The sequence below is a fragment of the Podarcis muralis genome, chromosome 14 (assembly GCF_964188315.1).
Source record: "Podarcis muralis chromosome 14, rPodMur119.hap1.1, whole genome shotgun sequence".
Classification (NCBI taxonomy): domain Eukaryota; kingdom Metazoa; phylum Chordata; class Lepidosauria; order Squamata; family Lacertidae; genus Podarcis; species Podarcis muralis.
This window is the reverse complement of record NC_135668.1, coordinates 51,404,753-51,421,360: the sequence shown is the minus strand read 5'-3', so window position 1 is coordinate 51,421,360 and position 16,608 is coordinate 51,404,753.

Genomic DNA, 16,608 nt, shown 5'->3' with positions numbered 1-16,608 from the left:
GACTGGGGGTGGGGGGAGCCTGCCCATCAGGCAGCAGATTCCCAAAATGTGCATTGATGATAAACTGAATTCAATAAATATAGAAATAGACCTTTTCCAGCTTTATGAGGAAAGCTGCTGGGGAGGGGGGGACACATCAGTCTATATATATCAATCACGTCAGAACGTTTTATCTAAAGACGAGGTGAGACTTTGAATGGAGGGGGCTCAAAAGGGGGACTCTCCCCGCACACTCCCCACTTCAGATTACTGCCTAGAATCTTGACCAGGATCACTCCATGCTGCAACATTTTGTTGCACACCCTTTTCTTAAAAAGCCATCTTTATCTAGGTGCCGCCGCCACCCCATCCCGCTCTGTTGCGGCTTACGTGTCGCAGAGAAGAAGGTGGGAAGGTACCAGTTATTGCCAGCCTTAAATCTGCTCAGCTTGGTAAGGCAAGTTGAGCCTCACTCCCTGCAGCATCCTCTGTCAGCAAGCAGCAAAAACCTGTGGGGAGGAGGTAACCACAAATTGATCATTTAGGACTGTCACATGTCTATTAGTTGCTTCCATCTCCAGAGGCATCAATTGCTGTAGAGAGTCGATTCAGTTTCTGCTCTGATGTGGTACCTACAGGTAGAGGCACCCTTATTTCTACTTCCTTCTTGATCCCTTGCTCTGGGTATTTGAAAGACAGTGTCACATTTTGTGTTCCTTCTTAGAATGATCCTCTCCACGAAGGGGGTGGCAAGGGCTGGAAAGCCGTAGCTTCATCTCCAGACGACTAAAGCCTTCATTTTATTCACCCTTGCATATTTTTTCTATACCGAGAGGAGAGGGGATAGGGAGTAGGATGGGGGACAGATTGCAGAAAGCCTTTAATTCCAGCTTGTTTTGTACTTATCATCTCTTCTTGGGGTCAGCACTGGGAGCAAATTTAATCCGGCAAAATGGCCAACCTCCCCCCCCCCCCCATGTTTAGGAGGAAGCTTCCTTTTGTAGCTTCTCTGCTGTGCCTGGACGAGTTTAAGAGCCAGGTTTTTTGCTACAGAAGTACCCTCTGTTTATGGAGCTTAATGCCCATTTGCAGAGTCAGGCCACAACATGGTTTTGTAGACAGAGAAGCCACCCAAAGTGCTGGCTGATCCGCAAGTTGGGAGCCGGGGCCACAGATTAATTTAAGCCTCAGTTGCTTCCTGGAATCCGTTTGGTGGAAGAGGAGGATAAGGGTCCACAGCAGCAAAGCTGAGCTCCAGAAAAAGCTGCCAGCTCAAATTAAATCCCTGACATGGGCTGCAGCACAGAGAGCAGAAGGTGGCAGATTCCAGGGATCTTGCTGAGTCTTCAAGCTGGAGGGAGTAGGTTTGGAAATAATGAGTTTTTAAGGAGCTGGTCCATTTGAATCTTGGCTTGACTCATAGATCAGTCTGGCCCCTTCCAAACTGCTCAGTCCCTTTCCCAAAGTCTGCAGTCTTTCCTAATATTGTTTTAAATTGTTCTACACACCCTGTTTGACTGAGTGGCTTCTAGGTTCTTCTGAATAAAGATATAACATGAAATATATCTTGCTTCCATTGCTGGACTCTGTTAGAGCTGCTGGAGCCAGCACAAGACATTTTGCTGCCCGAGGCAGGATCGCAAATGAGCCCCTGCCCCCCAGACAGAAAATCCCATGTCTGGCTTTCCCAGGGAGTAAAAATATAACAAAGAACTCACAGTTGGCTGTCCTTCTGTGACACTCTGAACCAGCTGCCTTAAGGCAGCTGCCTCCCTTTGCCTAATGACCTGACCGGCCACAACAATTGTATGGCTTGGGCCCAGAATACCTGACCGGGTGCTAAGATCCTCAGGTGAGCTCCTTCTCTCAGTCCCTTCAACATCAGAAGCACAGTTGGTGGTGACATGAGAGGGACCCTTTTCTGTGTTAAAACCGTGTTTATGCAAGACAATCTTACTTGGCTACGAGTGATCGCCAAAGAAGAATTGTGGAATTCCCTCCCAAGAGAGGTTAGAGACTAACTAAGACCTTCCTCTTCAGACAGGTCTTTGGAAAGTAAGGTGTAGGTGGTCTGATCGCGGGGCTACTCTCAGAGCAAACAGCATTTTGAATGCTGGTTCTAAATGTACTCTGATGTGTTTTATATAGTGTTTTTAACTAGTTTGCATTTTATAATGTTTTTACAACAGGGGCCAAATGCCCTCGATGGAAAATTTGTATCATTTTCCTGACTTATAATAAAAGGGGATAGGAATGATCCACAAAACTATCAGCCACTCAGCTTGTTAGACATCTCCTCAAAGTTATAAGCACGGCATCTCCTTCAAAATCTATCAGACTGGTTGCAAAGTAACAACATTATCCACGAGGAACAAGCAGGATTCAGAGGAGGACACAGTTCCATTGATCAGTATTTTGCTCTGAAAGAAAATATACTAAGAACATTAAGGATAATTCTTATGTGGCCTTTATTGATCGTTCAGCTGCTTTCGACTGTTAATTGGAATAGACTGTGGGAGACATTTCAAATTGCCAGCATTGACCGTAAACCTCTGCTGTTGATCCAAGAAACCATACAGCAACACAGAAATGAGAGTCAGAGTAGGTTTAAATGGTGGTATGACTGATGCTTTAAAATGCCACGAGGAGCGAAGCAAGGTTGCATTCTGGCTCCCACTCTCTTTAACTTTTATATTAACGATTTGATGTCATATTTTGCCAATGCAAACTCCCCCTCTGCAGCAATTAGGAGCAGAAATATCTCAATCTCGATGTAAGCAAACGATTCAGTGCTCCTCTCTCTCTCTCAATTGGGCCGCAAAAATCTGTTGGAGGTATTACTACATACTGTAAACAGGAAAGCCTATCTATAAATTACTCTTAAGAACAAGATGGTGATTTTCAGCGGACACAGTCCTAGGATGGTGTTTGAATCAGCAGGCTGCTGAACAAACTTGCTCATTTAGATACCTGGCTGTACTCTTTAATGAAACCCTCTCTTGGAAGTGTCAAATGCAGGTGGTGAAACAGAAAGCCATAGGGGCATTGATGAAGTTCTATTAAGATAAGGAAGGGCAGCTAATGAACCTGGCCTAAAGATATTTGGTAGCAAAGTGCTTACTCAAATGTTCTGCAACGTTGAAATCTGGAACTAAGATTCAAACTCCATTAAAGTTTTGGAAACTGTTCAGATTATTATTTTTCTGGAAGCTCTAACATCAGAAATATCAGCAGCTCCTCTTCGTACAGATTCTGGATGGCCAACAATTAAGGCAAGAGTGGACTGCGCTCAGTTAAAGTATATTTTAAAAAATTGCTACTATGCCTATTGAAAGTTTTCCTGCTCTCTGCTATATGGAATTGGATGATAGCCAACTCTGGAAAGCAGCTTGTCAAGATGTTTTAGACTCTTACTACCAGTATTTTCTAGAACTGAGCTCTGCTTTAACCTTGAATAAGTGTCAGCTAAGGGATTGGCTCTTCTGGCAGAATCCAGAAGGGACCTGCAACTAATTAGAAACACCAGATTTCTCCCTTGGTATCTACTCTTGAGAACAGAGCATTTTAGAGCTAGTTATCTGACCAAACTTTCACCAGCTTCCTTAATAAATGCCTTTATTGAATTGTACTTCTTTTTAAATAAGATTTAATTAAAGTTTTTTCATAATACAATAAAAGAAAAGAAACTAATCCAAATAAAAAACTAAAAGGAGAGAAAAAGAAAAGGAAAACCAACGGAAAAAATAAAGAAGAAGAGATAAAAATAAAAATACTTCTAATTTTATGTTTGTCAGTTACTTAAAAGAAATTATTCAAAATATTCACTCTAGAATGATACTCAACTGACCTACTTTCTGTTAGGCAATATTTCCCCAATCTTTTGATCAAAATAGATTAATTCATTTTCCTTTTTACACAAAAAGTCCAAAAGGGGTTCTTCTATTATTATTATTATTATTATTATTATTATTATTATTATTATTATTATTATTACAGCAATAGTTTTTTCCCCAAATGTATCAACTTTGTCTCCAATATCTTCAACAACCATTTTTCCATACTAAACAATAATAAGTCTTTCCATCTTTGTCCACATAAGAGTATCTTTGCTGTGACCGTATATCAAAATAATATTCCATAGTTCCTTACTTACTACGTATTCATTAATTTGCATCCAGTTCCATATCTTCCATTTCCATTTCCTGTTGTATTTGCCATGGTTTTCCATCTTGATTTTGAAAAAAATCATCTCTCCCATTGCTCTTCTTCCATTCTTTTTCCAGGAAAAGTGCCAGAGGTTTGATAGCTTTTTCCTCTAAAGCCACTCCAAATTATACACAGAGTCCTTTCTATTGAGTTGCATTTCCAAGGGATGCCTACTGCAGTTTTGGATGACTCCTACAACAAGGTCCTGTACACAGACAGACTTCGTATCTGTGGCAACCTCAGGTGGAAAACATTGCTCATTATCTGTTAGCCTGCCCTGTATATGGAGACCCAAGACATTGCTTCCTGAAACGTTCGTTCACACAAGCAAACAGGCACACCCTAGCAGAAATGGTCCCATTTCTTTTGAGTGACAGTAATAGCTTCATAACATACAGAGTGGTCCTCTATGCACTGCCAAAAATAATAATCATAAAAAAGAAGTTAGATAAAATCACTCTAAATTGCTGGATTTGGAGGTTTGATTTGAAATCAAGCTGGATTTGAGTTCATTGGTGTCTTTGTGTCAGGGAGTGGCTGGACAAAGAGGAGTGGTGGGAGGAACCAGTCTGCGAACCCCCAAGAGAAACTCCAGAGGTGGAAGGTTCAGAGGCAGGGGATTGGTGGTGGGACACTGAAGCAAGGTCAGAGAGAGAAGAGTGAAAGGAGGTCCTGGATGCTGAAGGGGCAACAGGACTGAGTGAGCAGGGAGAGCCTGTGACAGGGAGCAGTTCAGACTCGGAGGCAGAAGCAGAGGAGCTGGGTCAAGAGACTGCTGAAGAATCCAGGGCGTTGCCCTCTCCTGCTGTGACAAGCTCCCCTCCTACCTGGTCTCCAAGAATGTGCAGAAGAATGAGAAGTTCAGAGGTCAAAGGCACAGTTTGAGATAGCTAGATTGGAGGACCCTTAGAAAGGGTGAAAGGCAGGAACCTTCAGCCCTGGCAACTGCTCCATAGAGGCAATGTGGGAATGTTCAGGGTGGCAGGAGAGGATATATTGTTTATTAATAGCCTTCCTAACTTGCGCTTGCAAGTTCCTTTACTTAGTGGAGTGCATTCCGCTTTTAAACAGCAGAAAACTAGTTGCAAACTCGTGTGAGTTTCTGAAGACAATACGCAATTCAATCTGGTTTGTCCACAGTCTTATTTATAAGCAATAAAAAGAAAGTTTACTCACAATCAGGCAGAGCAAAAGTTACAAACGTATAAAAACAGGTTTACCCCATAAGGGAGGTGACCTGAGCAGGGGCGCCGACTTATAAAAAATATTGGGGGGGCCCATACCGGGGTCCTGCCCCGGGAAGTTTTCTAAGTTCCAATGTCAGCGGCGCCCAGCAGAGCAGCCCTCTCGGCCACGGCAGCCCGGCTCTCCCAGCCCCCGGGGGCCGCCCTCCTCCCTCGCGCACCCGCAGCGTTCCTGCCCGGGGAGGCGGCGCCCCCAAGGACTCAGGTTCGGTTGTACCTGAGAAGCCGAGCACCTTGGCTCCCAAACAAATCGGCTTCTGAACAATCGAAACCCGGAAGTGAGTGTTCTGGTTTTCAAATGATTTTTGGAGGGCGAACATCCGGTGCGGCTTCCGATTGGCTGCAGGGGGCTCCTCTGGCAGAAGCCGCACTCTGGTTTTCAAATGGTTCCGGGAGTCGAATGGACTCCCGGAACGCATTCTGTTCGAGAACCAAGGTACAGTGGACGCTCGGGTTGCGAACGTGATCCATGTGGGAGGCACGTTCGCAACCCGCAGTGTTCGCAACTCACATTGCTGCGTCTGCGCACACACAGGTTGTGATTTAGCGCTTCTGCGCATGCACAAGTGCCGAAACCTGGAAGTAACCCATTCCGGTACTTCTGGGTTTCAGTGCATCCATAACCTGAAAATGCTTAAGCTGAAGCATCTGTAACCCGAGGTATGACTGTATGTACCAGTCCTAAGGAACTGGCCAAGTAAGGCAATCAGCATCTGCAGGTCCCTTGACAGACAGGAGAGAAGCCACACTCTTGGATTTCTGTTGGTAGATGCCTCTTCCTGAGATGCTTGTATTATGCTAATCATAGAATCATAGAGACAGAAGGGACCCCAAGGTCATCTAGTCCAACCCCCTGCAATGCAGGAATCTTAGCTCAAGCATCCCTGACAGATGGCCACCTAGCCTCTCCCAGGGAGCAGAGACCGTCTGAACAGCTCTTATTGTCAGAAAGCTCTTCCTGATGTTGAGCCGGAAAAGTCTTTCAAAGCTGCTGCACACCTTTGTTTGGGGTCCTCCCCTCCTTGCAAATGTCAGTGGGAAGGAGGGCTCTGTTTCAACAGAAAAATAAAGATTCCCCCTTTCTTCCAGCTTCCACTCATTCGTCTCCGACTGATAATGGACTTGGGAGGCTTTGAGCCCCTTGGGGAGCTGAGCTGTAAAGGACAACCTCCAATGTTCATGCATCAGAAGGAGCCCAGGAGCCCCATCGGGGCTTACCCTGCGCAGGCTGGTTCCCCCACACACACAAACACACACACTGGGTTGCAATTTTGTGGGTCAGCTTTGGCTGGGAGAGGCAGCCCCCCGTTAAGTCTCTGCCAGCCCAATAGCACAGCCCCCCCCCCCGCCAAGTCCATGGCAGGAGACAGGCAGCAGCACCCAGACCCCAGAGGCTGCCCTTGGGACTGGCGTTCCCACACTGCCACCTCCGCAACAAAGGCCAGCGGCCAAGTCCCCCCCCCCCCAGCCGCTTCCTTGGTCCCACAGGAAAGCCAGGCAGGGGCTGCACATCCTGCCCTCCGCCTCTTCCTGCTGCCCCCAACAGACAACCAGGCCTGCAAGCTTCCTCTTCTGACATCGCCCAGGCCCCCACGCAGCCCCCCACCAGCAAAACGCCCAGGAGTTTGAAGGGACCCGAGGGCCACGCAGCCAAGGGGTCTAACTCTGCAGGGAAAAGCTTCCTGTCTTTCCTCTGCCCCCTCCCCACCGGAAAGGGATGGTGGCTGCAGGCTCTGCCCCCCCCCCCTTAACATCTGCAAAATGATTAAGGCTGATACATTGTGTTACAGGATTTTATCTAGGTAACTTCCCTGAGCTGTCAAGTTGAAAGGGTACATTCAGGTATAATATTTGCAACATTTAACAACTTTAAAGATGTGCCCCCCCCCTGTAATTTCCATAACAGTTGGAAGGACAAAAATATAACCTCCTATGACAACTCCTGCAACCCATGAGCTTTCAGACAAAGATCATGCATGGACAAATGTAAAGATCTTTGGAAAGTATTGATCGAAACCACAGTAACAAACGAATCAATGTATCTTCAAGGGAAAGATCCATTTGCATATATAGCTCTGTAGGCTTAATGAGATTCCCACAAAACATTAGGAAGGCCTTTCTGGTGGTGAGAGCAGTCAGACAGGGGAAGGGGCTTTTAGGGAGAGGTCGGGGGAGGGCATCTGCCAGGGATGCTTTAGCTGTGAGTCCTGAATTGCTGGGGGTTGGACTGGATGACCTTTGGGTCCCTTCCACCTCTATGATTCCATGACCTTTAAGGGAAGTCACCTCCATCTTCCTCTCAGAGCAGATGCCCACAAGCCCTGGGCAGGAAGAGCCCGAGAGAGAGAGCCCTAGAGAGAGAGAGAGAGAGAGAGAGAGAGAGAGAGAGAGAGAGAGAGCCCGAGAGAGAGAGCCCGAGAGAGAGAGAGAGAGAGAGAGAGAGAGAGCCCGAGAGAGAGAGAGCCCGAGAGAGAGAGAGAGAGAGAGAGAGAGAGAGAGAGAGTCGGCGCCTATGCTTCAAGGTTTACGGCATTTGAAAACCAAAATGTTCGTCAACAGAGACATTCAAAAACTGAGGTACCACTGTATAAACGTTTAACAGAATACCTGAACAATCAGAAACACTTTAAAAAAGCAATTTTGACTCTGGATACAGTGAGGAACTTGGCTATATTATCTAAAACATTGGAGTTGGAGTCTGCCATTAAAATTGAAACATAAAATTAAACTGCATTCCCCAAGTATAGAGAAAATATTGGTGAGACTTGTATCCATCCCGCTGCTTGTAACCATCCTATCAGCACAAGGATTTCCACTTGTGCAGCAGAACGCCCCCCATTCCATGGGTCCTTATAAAAATTGCAGTGTAGATAGGAGAATATGGGTAACTTTTTGACTGAAACGCTTTTGCAAGGGCAAACTTTCAAATGCCAAAGTAACCTAGTAAATCAATCTTTCTTAATAGCTGATAGCAAAGCACTGAACCCACCCATTGAAAATGATTTCCTGTATCTTGGAATATTTAATGTTGCAAAATAGCTGGCCTTAGACTTAAAAGATACAGCGCTGAGCAAATCCCATTTGCCAGAGCTAATATATTTTGCAGGTTAAGATCTGGAAGTCTCTGTTTAATGCTGCTGGTTGCTTTTTCTAACTTTCTGAATACTTGTCCTATCTTCAATGTAAAAGAAGGTGGAAGGGACACTGGGCCAACCAATTTACGTTTTATTATTTCCTGGAATGTCTGTAAGGGTAACATAACAATTCAGTGCTTCAGTGTTACTTTCAGCTGCTGGGGAAAGGGCCTGTTTTTCTTGCCTATGTTTTACCTGGTGTGCAGTCCTATGCAGGTCTACTCAGAAGTAAGCCCTGTTTAGTTCAGTCTAATTTACTCCCAGGTAAATGTGTGTAGGTGTGCAGCTTATAAAAACATACATGTATGTATGTTTTTATCAGTAACAAAATGCTTTTGAATTCAAGGCTTGATATCAGTGGTGAAATGTTTGTGCTTTTATGAATGACTGTCAGTGACTTACCAGAAAACTCTCATTCTTTTGTTTTTTGTTCTTTTGTTGAGAGAGCCCGAGAGAGAGAGAGAGAGAGAGAGAGCGCCCGAGAGAGAGAGAGCGCCCGAGAGAGAGAGAGAGCGAGAGAGAGAGCAACCAAGCCCCCTTCACCGCCTGCCCCCCCCCGCCAGCCCCCTCTCCCCTCCTCCCTAGGCGGCAGCTCCGCCATGACCACAAATGGCGGCGGCAGCAGCAGCCTCGCGCGGCCCGGGCTCCCCTCGCCGGCCGCGGGAGCCAAGGTGCGCGACGAGGGAGCCAAGGCGCGCGAAATTTTTTTTAATTATTGGGGGGGCTCTGCCCCCCCAATAAAATTTTTGAGGGGGCTCGGGCCCCCTCAGGCCCCATGGAGTCGGCGCCTATGGACCTGAGGGACTGCTTGGCTAGCAGCCAGGAGTTCATTCCAGGAAGTTCGCAGGACAAAAGGAAGATGGGAGAGAGAGAGAGAGAGAGAGAGAGAGAGAGAGAGAGAGAGGCAGCATACCTTGTCCTTTTACCACGTCTGGAAAGGTCACGCCCACCCACTAGTCACATGCAAGGAAGGATGCTCCAGGCCAGGAGGAACAGGAAGTTTCAACTGGCTGGACCAAACATTGCCTTGCATGTCCACTCTAGGAAAACAAGGAATGCTGTACTTGACTGCTCTCAGTGGATTACATCCCACAGGCAAGACCTACTGGGAAGTGTGCCAAGACTACTAGTTGTATGTTTGTTTCCTTGACTAAAGTGTTAACTTCACTGACAACAGATCTGCTTCTTTCCTTGCTGACCTGCATCTGAATCAAGCCCTGACACTCTGGTAACACCTCTCTCCCATCATGGATATGGGATCATATTATGGATGTATGATCTGTATGCTTTCAGGTGTTACTGTTGCTGCAGGTTTCTCGTGGCTTTGGGCTAGAACAAGAAACTTATATTGATTTATGTTGTTTTTAAGTATTGTAAGCCCCTTTGAATCTCAACTTGGGAGAAAGTCAGAATACTACTACTACTAATAATAAGGCGACTCCCAGACTTCCCTGTAGTTTTGCTCCTGCAAAACGGAAACCTTTCTTGGTTCCAAGGCAAGCAGGTGAGCTGGCTGCAATTAGCTGGAAAGGAATGCTGGCAACTTGCCTCGCTTTGGTTCTAGACAAACTGGCCTTTGGTGGCAGATTGGGATTTAATTGAAACAGTACTTAAAAATGCCCAATATTTATATGCAGCTAAAGGCTCCTGGAACAAATTTGTGAGAGAGGCTTTTTTCTTTCTGATATATATATATAACCCCTTTATTAGGAACCCGCCTCCCCAAAAGAAAGCCATCTTAAGTTACTATGTGGCTTATGTTGAGCTTGTCATAGCACAAGTATCTAAAAATATACTATGAATATCTTATTTCTCCCTTCTTGAGCAACAGCCTTCTGGGCTAATACAGAGTCAGCTTGAAGTTCCTTCTGTTTTTTTAATGGGGCAGCAGAAGCTTGTTGCAAAATTTATGGAAATCTGCAATTGAGCTCAGTGGCTTTTATGCCATTTTTACATCTTTGTCTGCGGAGATCCCTTCCTACTTGCCCAAAGGGAGAGGGTGGGGAATGACGCAACGGCAGCATCTAGAGGGAGTTTTAAGCCTGAAACGGACTTGTGAACTGAACCGGAATCACCATTAAGGAAAGTGATGTGGTGCCATTTCGTGTGCTGTGAGAAAGAACTGGCACACGGGAGGCAGGATTCATCTGGACGTTGTGAGCCCCAAGGAAGCCATCGTGTTTGTTATGTATCTCCTATTGGTTTCAGGGCTTATCCACACCTCCGTTTGCCTGGCCACTTTCCCCCAGGAAAACCCGATCTTTAGCACTGCACCGGAACAAAGGCCAATTGGCTTTTCTGCAGATTGCTGTTTGTTCTGATCTGTCACCAAAGAGCATGTTTCTGGGGGGAAACCACAGGACAAATGCAAAAACCTTTGCACCCATGCCTAGAAAGTGCAGGATGAGCAGAAACCCAATTGGACCCATGCTGTCTAGGCACGGGACAAACAGAAGTGTGGAAGAGCCATTAGTTGGGCTTGCTTGGGGAAACTTAAGAGCCTGACTACTGGATCAGACCAAAGGCCTATCCGGGCCACAGTCATAGCTTCCCCCAAATGAGGGAGCTGAGAGTTGTTAGGTGGTCCCTCTTTCCCTGATAGAGCTTCAGTTCTCAGAGCTCCCCAGGAAGAGGGATTGATGGTTAAACAGCTCTGGAAATATATTATAGCTCCCAGAATCCTTTGGGAAAGCCAAGACTGTTTGAAGTGGTGTCATAGTTCTCTCAATGCATGGTGTGAATCTGGCCATAGGCCTAGCATTCTGTTTTCCACAGTGGTCAAGCAGATCTGGCTTTGCAAGCAGGAGGTCCCAGGTTCAGCACCCAGCACTTCTGAGTAGGTCAGGGAAAGACTCCTGTCTCAAACTCTTGAGTGCTGCTGCCCCAGCTAGATGGACCAAGAGCCTGGAAGCTGCCTTATGTGGGTCAATGTCCCTCTGTTCCTGACCCACAAAGGACTGAAGTCCCACCTTAGTTTTCTGCCTCACTTCTTCATTGCCCGGGTGGAGTTTATTAACATCGCTATTTATTCTTGCTATTGTTCCAACCTTTCTTTTTGAAGTTTCTGGCTGATGGATGGATTGAGTCCTCATTAATCTCGCTCTTCATGTTGGTTTTGATTTGCTCTTTCTTCCTTTTCTCCCCCTCTGCCTCTCGTTTGCGTTTGGGGATCCTTCCCGCGGCACCTCCACCCGCTACTTCCAGTGTGGTGTAGTGGTTAAGAGCGGTAGTCTCGTAATCTGGGGGACCGGGTTCGCGTCTCCGCTCCTCCACATGCAGCTGCTGGGCGACCTTGGGCTAGTCACACTTCTCTGAAGTCTCTCAGCCCCACTCACCTCACAGAGTGGTTGTTGTGGGGGAGGAAAGGAAAGGAGATTGTTAGCCGCTTTGAGACTCCTTAGGGTAGTGATAAAGCGGGATATCAAATCCAAACTCCTCCTCCTCCTCCTCCTCCTCCTCCTCCTCCTCCTCCTCCTCTTCTTCTTCTTCTTCTTCTTCTTCTTCTTCTTCTTCTTCTTCTTCTTCTTCTTCTTCTTCCATGCTCCGAGGTCCCACAAACTCCTCCTCTGTACTTCTCCACTGCTGGCGTGCTGCCAAAGCCCACTCGGAGGTCATCTTGATGCAGATGGGAGCTGGGTTTAAATAAGGACTGGGTAATTTTATGACCATTAGCGGAGTTTGCTGCAACGCAGGCTTGGAATAATAAGGGCAATTGCTTCTCATGCTTCAAGGAGCAAGCTGATTGCCTGCAGGGACTGAGAAGGCGACTCGACGCCACCACTCCCCGCTCCCTTCCCCAACTTTGATCAGTTAGCTCAGTTGGATTGGCTGCCAGCATCTCCTGAAGCATCAGCTCGCCAGCTGTGCAGAGACCTCTTTCGTTCCAGTGGGGTGCTGCATGCAGGAGAACCCAGAGCTTGTTGGAGCAAGTTGGCCCGCTTGTCATGGTGGCTGCTGGTCACGGTGGCCATGTGTTACACCCAGGTCTCTGAATACCATTTGCTGGAGGTCACAATCGGGAGAGGGGCTGTTGTGCTCGTGCTCAGCTTGTGGCCTTCCCAGAGGCATCTGGCTGGCTGCTATGAACAGACTGCCGGGCAAGATAGTCCTTGGGACTGATCCAGTGGCCAGACTCTTCTGACACTCTTCTCCCATGACCTGTGATTTGCACTAGATCACCACAGGTTTCTGATGTCCCGCATCAAATGCAATTGCAGGTGTATTATTATTATTATTATTATTATTATTATTATTAAACAACTGCAATTGCATTTGTTGCCATGACTTGTTTTGCTAAGCAGTCATGCCACTTCTGTAAAATTCAAGTATTAATTGGTCGCCTTTGAGCCGGTTTTTCTGCAGCTCTGCTGGACAGCTTTTGTCCAGTATAGTATAGATCCCTGATTTATACTAGTACAGTGGTACCTCGGGTTACAGATGCTTCAGGTTACAGACTCCGCTAACCCAGAAATAGTACCTCGGATTAAGAACTTTGCTTCAGGATGAGAACAGAAATCGTGTGGTGGCGGTGTGGCAGCAGTGGGAGGCCCCATTAGCTATAGTGGTGCCTCAGGTTAAGAACAGTTTCAGGTTAAGAACGGACCTCCAGAACGAATTAAGTTCTTAACCCGAGGTACCACTGTAGCTCAGTTGTAGATTTATGTTTGCATAGGCAGAAGGATGCAATAGCTGATTGGCTCCACCCACTGCACCACCATTCTGCATTACTATTTTGCACCACGCATTTAAAACACACGACTTCCACAAAGAATCCTGGGACCTGTAGGGCTGGGAATTATATCTCTCTGGTTGGTAAACTATGTTTCCCAGGATTCTTTAGGGGAAGCCTTACACTTTGAATCTATGCCGTGTTGGAAGGGACCCTGAGAATCATCTAGCCAACCCCCTGCAAAGCAGGACTATGCAGTTGTCCCATAGGGGGATTGAACCTGCAACCTTGGTGCTACATTATCAGCACCACACTCTAACCAGCTGAGCTACCCAGGCTGATTATGTTCTTTAACGCAGTTGTACTTTTAAATGACAGCTCCACGTTCTGGAATGATTGGGACTTCTTTGTCTCAGAAAGATGGGAAGGGAGGGGGGGCAGGAAGAAAATAAAATAAAATTTTATTGTCAGATACTTGGGAGCAAGCAGGGTTGATAAACGATCCCCAGATAACATCTTTCTCTGTCTCTCCTGTGTGGATTTAATATAAACCCGCACTTATATTTATGTCATATCCACTCCATTCCAGCTGCCAGGTGGGGATTGAAATAAAATACTTCATTGTGGAGCCAAGTGTCACCACCGTGGGATAAGCTGTGACCTGATCTAAATGCCAGGGGCACCAGAGCAGCCACTGCCCAGCCTGTGCCCTCCCAGGCATCCGGTTTACAGATTCCTTCTCCAATTAAGCCTCCTGGCTTTGCCGTTTGGCTCTTGGAGGGCAGAGTATCGAGCTGCCACTGTTTGTTAGTTAACAACCCTGAGGTGGTGTTTGGAGAGGATTATAGCTCTAACAAATCACTCGTTAACTACGCTAACTCATTAGAATATGCCACATACAAAATAGTTCTTAAGCGTGCTAATGACCGATTTTAAGGGATTATTGCCGTGGTAAACCATAATTAAAAGTTTATAACGGTGCTTCCTATTTAATTATACTCAAGCCATGCTGCAGGGAAGGCTGGGCAGGGGTTAGCGCAGGCTCAGCGCCCTCAGCCCAGGTGCCTGCATTGGGGTGGGCAGCCAGCCAGCCTGCGGCAAGGGATCTGCGCAGGTGAGGATGGCTCTGCCAGCAACGGGGATAGACCAACTGAAATGTCAAATGCAGCATTTTTCACCTCTTGTTGTTGTTTAATTTTAGTTATTGAAAATCAAACTAGTGCATACCAAACCCCCCAGATCTATAGATTCAGCCCAACACAATCTCACACTCTATACAGCTTGCATTTGGAAGGATAAAAAGAAAAGGGAAATCAAAATAAAATGCCGAAAAAGGCAACGGAGGGCTCACAAACAAGGCTTACTGATATACTAAGTAGGTTCAAGTTCAAATTTCAGATTGTCATAAAAGAAATGCCTATCCATGCCAGTTTTCCATTTTGGTGGTATTATTTGTTATAAATAACAATAGAAGAAGAAGAAGAAGAAGAAGAAGAAGAAGAAGAAGAAGAAGAAGAAGAAGAAGAAGAAGAAGAAGAAGAGGAGTTTGGATTTGATATCCCGCCTTTCACTCCCTTTAAGGAGTCTCAAAGCGGCTAACCATCTCCTTTCCCCTCCTCCCCCACAACAAACACTCTGTGGGGTGAGTGGGGCTGAGAGACTTCAGAGAAGTGTGACTGGCCCAAGGTCACCCAGCAGCTGCATGTGGAGGAGCGGGGAAGCGAACCCGGTTCCCCAGATTACGAGACTACCGCTCTTAACCACTACACCACACTGGCTCTCAGTGTAGGATGTAAAAGTCATGTAGCTCTGTACTCTTACATGCTTAAAAATGTGTATATTTGTGTGCATTGCAGGGGGCTACTGGTTAGAAGGTGAAACAACTACGGTAGGCTTCAGCTCACTGGTTTTGAAAAGTTAAGAAAGTATTTGCTTTTTGAACCCATATATAGTGGAGTGTCAGGGCTAGTTCAGCTGCAGAAACGAGCAGTAAAGTTGATTCTTTATTCAAGGAAACAGATTACAAACAGAGAATCCTGCAGTCAAGTCTGGCCCCCCAGTAAAGCAGTTGCCAGAACTGACAGTCTGTGCCTCCTACTTCCCTCTAAGTCTCCTCCCCAGCCAGTTGTTTTCTCAGTGGTCTTAAACTCTGAGAGGGAGCCCTTGTGCCCTCTGTGCTCCTTGTTCTGCTACATGCAAGACCCTCCAGGCACTTGGAGACAAGGGAGGAGGGGGAGCTGAATACCGTAGGACCAGCAGGCTGCTGCGAATCCATTGCAGCCTCAGTCCCCACCTCCTCCTCAGCTGCCTGTCCTGCATCTGCAGTGCTTTCTGCCTCTTCCTCTCTGTCACTCAAGCCTGTTGCTTCTTCAGCATCCCACCACTCTGTCCCTCCTTCTTCCTCTGACCTTTCTTCTGTGCCCCACCACCAGTCCCCTGGCTCTGAGCCTTCCTCTTCCGAGGCTTCTCTAGGGGGTTCTCCAGCTGGAGCCCCCCCCCCACATCATCCAGCCATTCCTTGACATGGAGTCATATTTTTTGTATCTTAACCTTCTTATTTAAGCTAGCCCTTGTTCCTTCCCCCTGTGGGCAGTCTTGTCAGATTGTCAGCATTTTTCACTTGTGATTTAAGAATGGGACGGGAGGCCCACGGAGACTAGCTCCCTGTAGTCTGACCGAAGAGGCTGGGAACCAAACTGTAGACTTCCTACAAGCCATGCATGCACTCTGCCACCTAAGGTACCCTTTCCCATGACAGGGGAAGCTGCTGCCAGAGGTGGATTTAAGGCAGCGTGGCTGGTTCTGCCACACTGGTTGCCAAGCCTAGAGGGCATCGCTAGGCACTGTGACTATGACATAGCGAATTGAGCAGAATGGAAGGTGAGAGGTGGGGGGGGGGATGCCAGATTTTGGCCTCCCACCAGGGCGCTGCTGAAATCTGAAAGACCGAAGTTTGCCCTGCTGCTGGCTGATACTGAGCAGGGGGGTTGGGGCTTGATGCTCACCCCATTCCCACCCCCAATTCTGTGGGGCCTTTGTCTATCTCGCCCAGCCCCATTTCACCTGCAGAACTTCCTGAAGCAATTAAATCTTTAAATACCAATAAATCCCCAGGCCCAGACAGGTTTGCTAGTAATTTTCACAAACAATACAAAGGCGTTCTGATTCCAATAGTGTGTGGATTATTTAATGATATATTAGGCAGACCTCCCCCATACCCCGTACTTGGAGACATTCAAAAATTACAAGCTTTCCTAAGCCACCCAGAAACCCAGCAGAAGTGGGAAATTATAGACCCATTTTGTTTCTTAACGAGGTCTATAAGCTCTTTTCTTTAGGCCTGGTTAACAGGCCGAAATTGCATGTCCGTGAATAT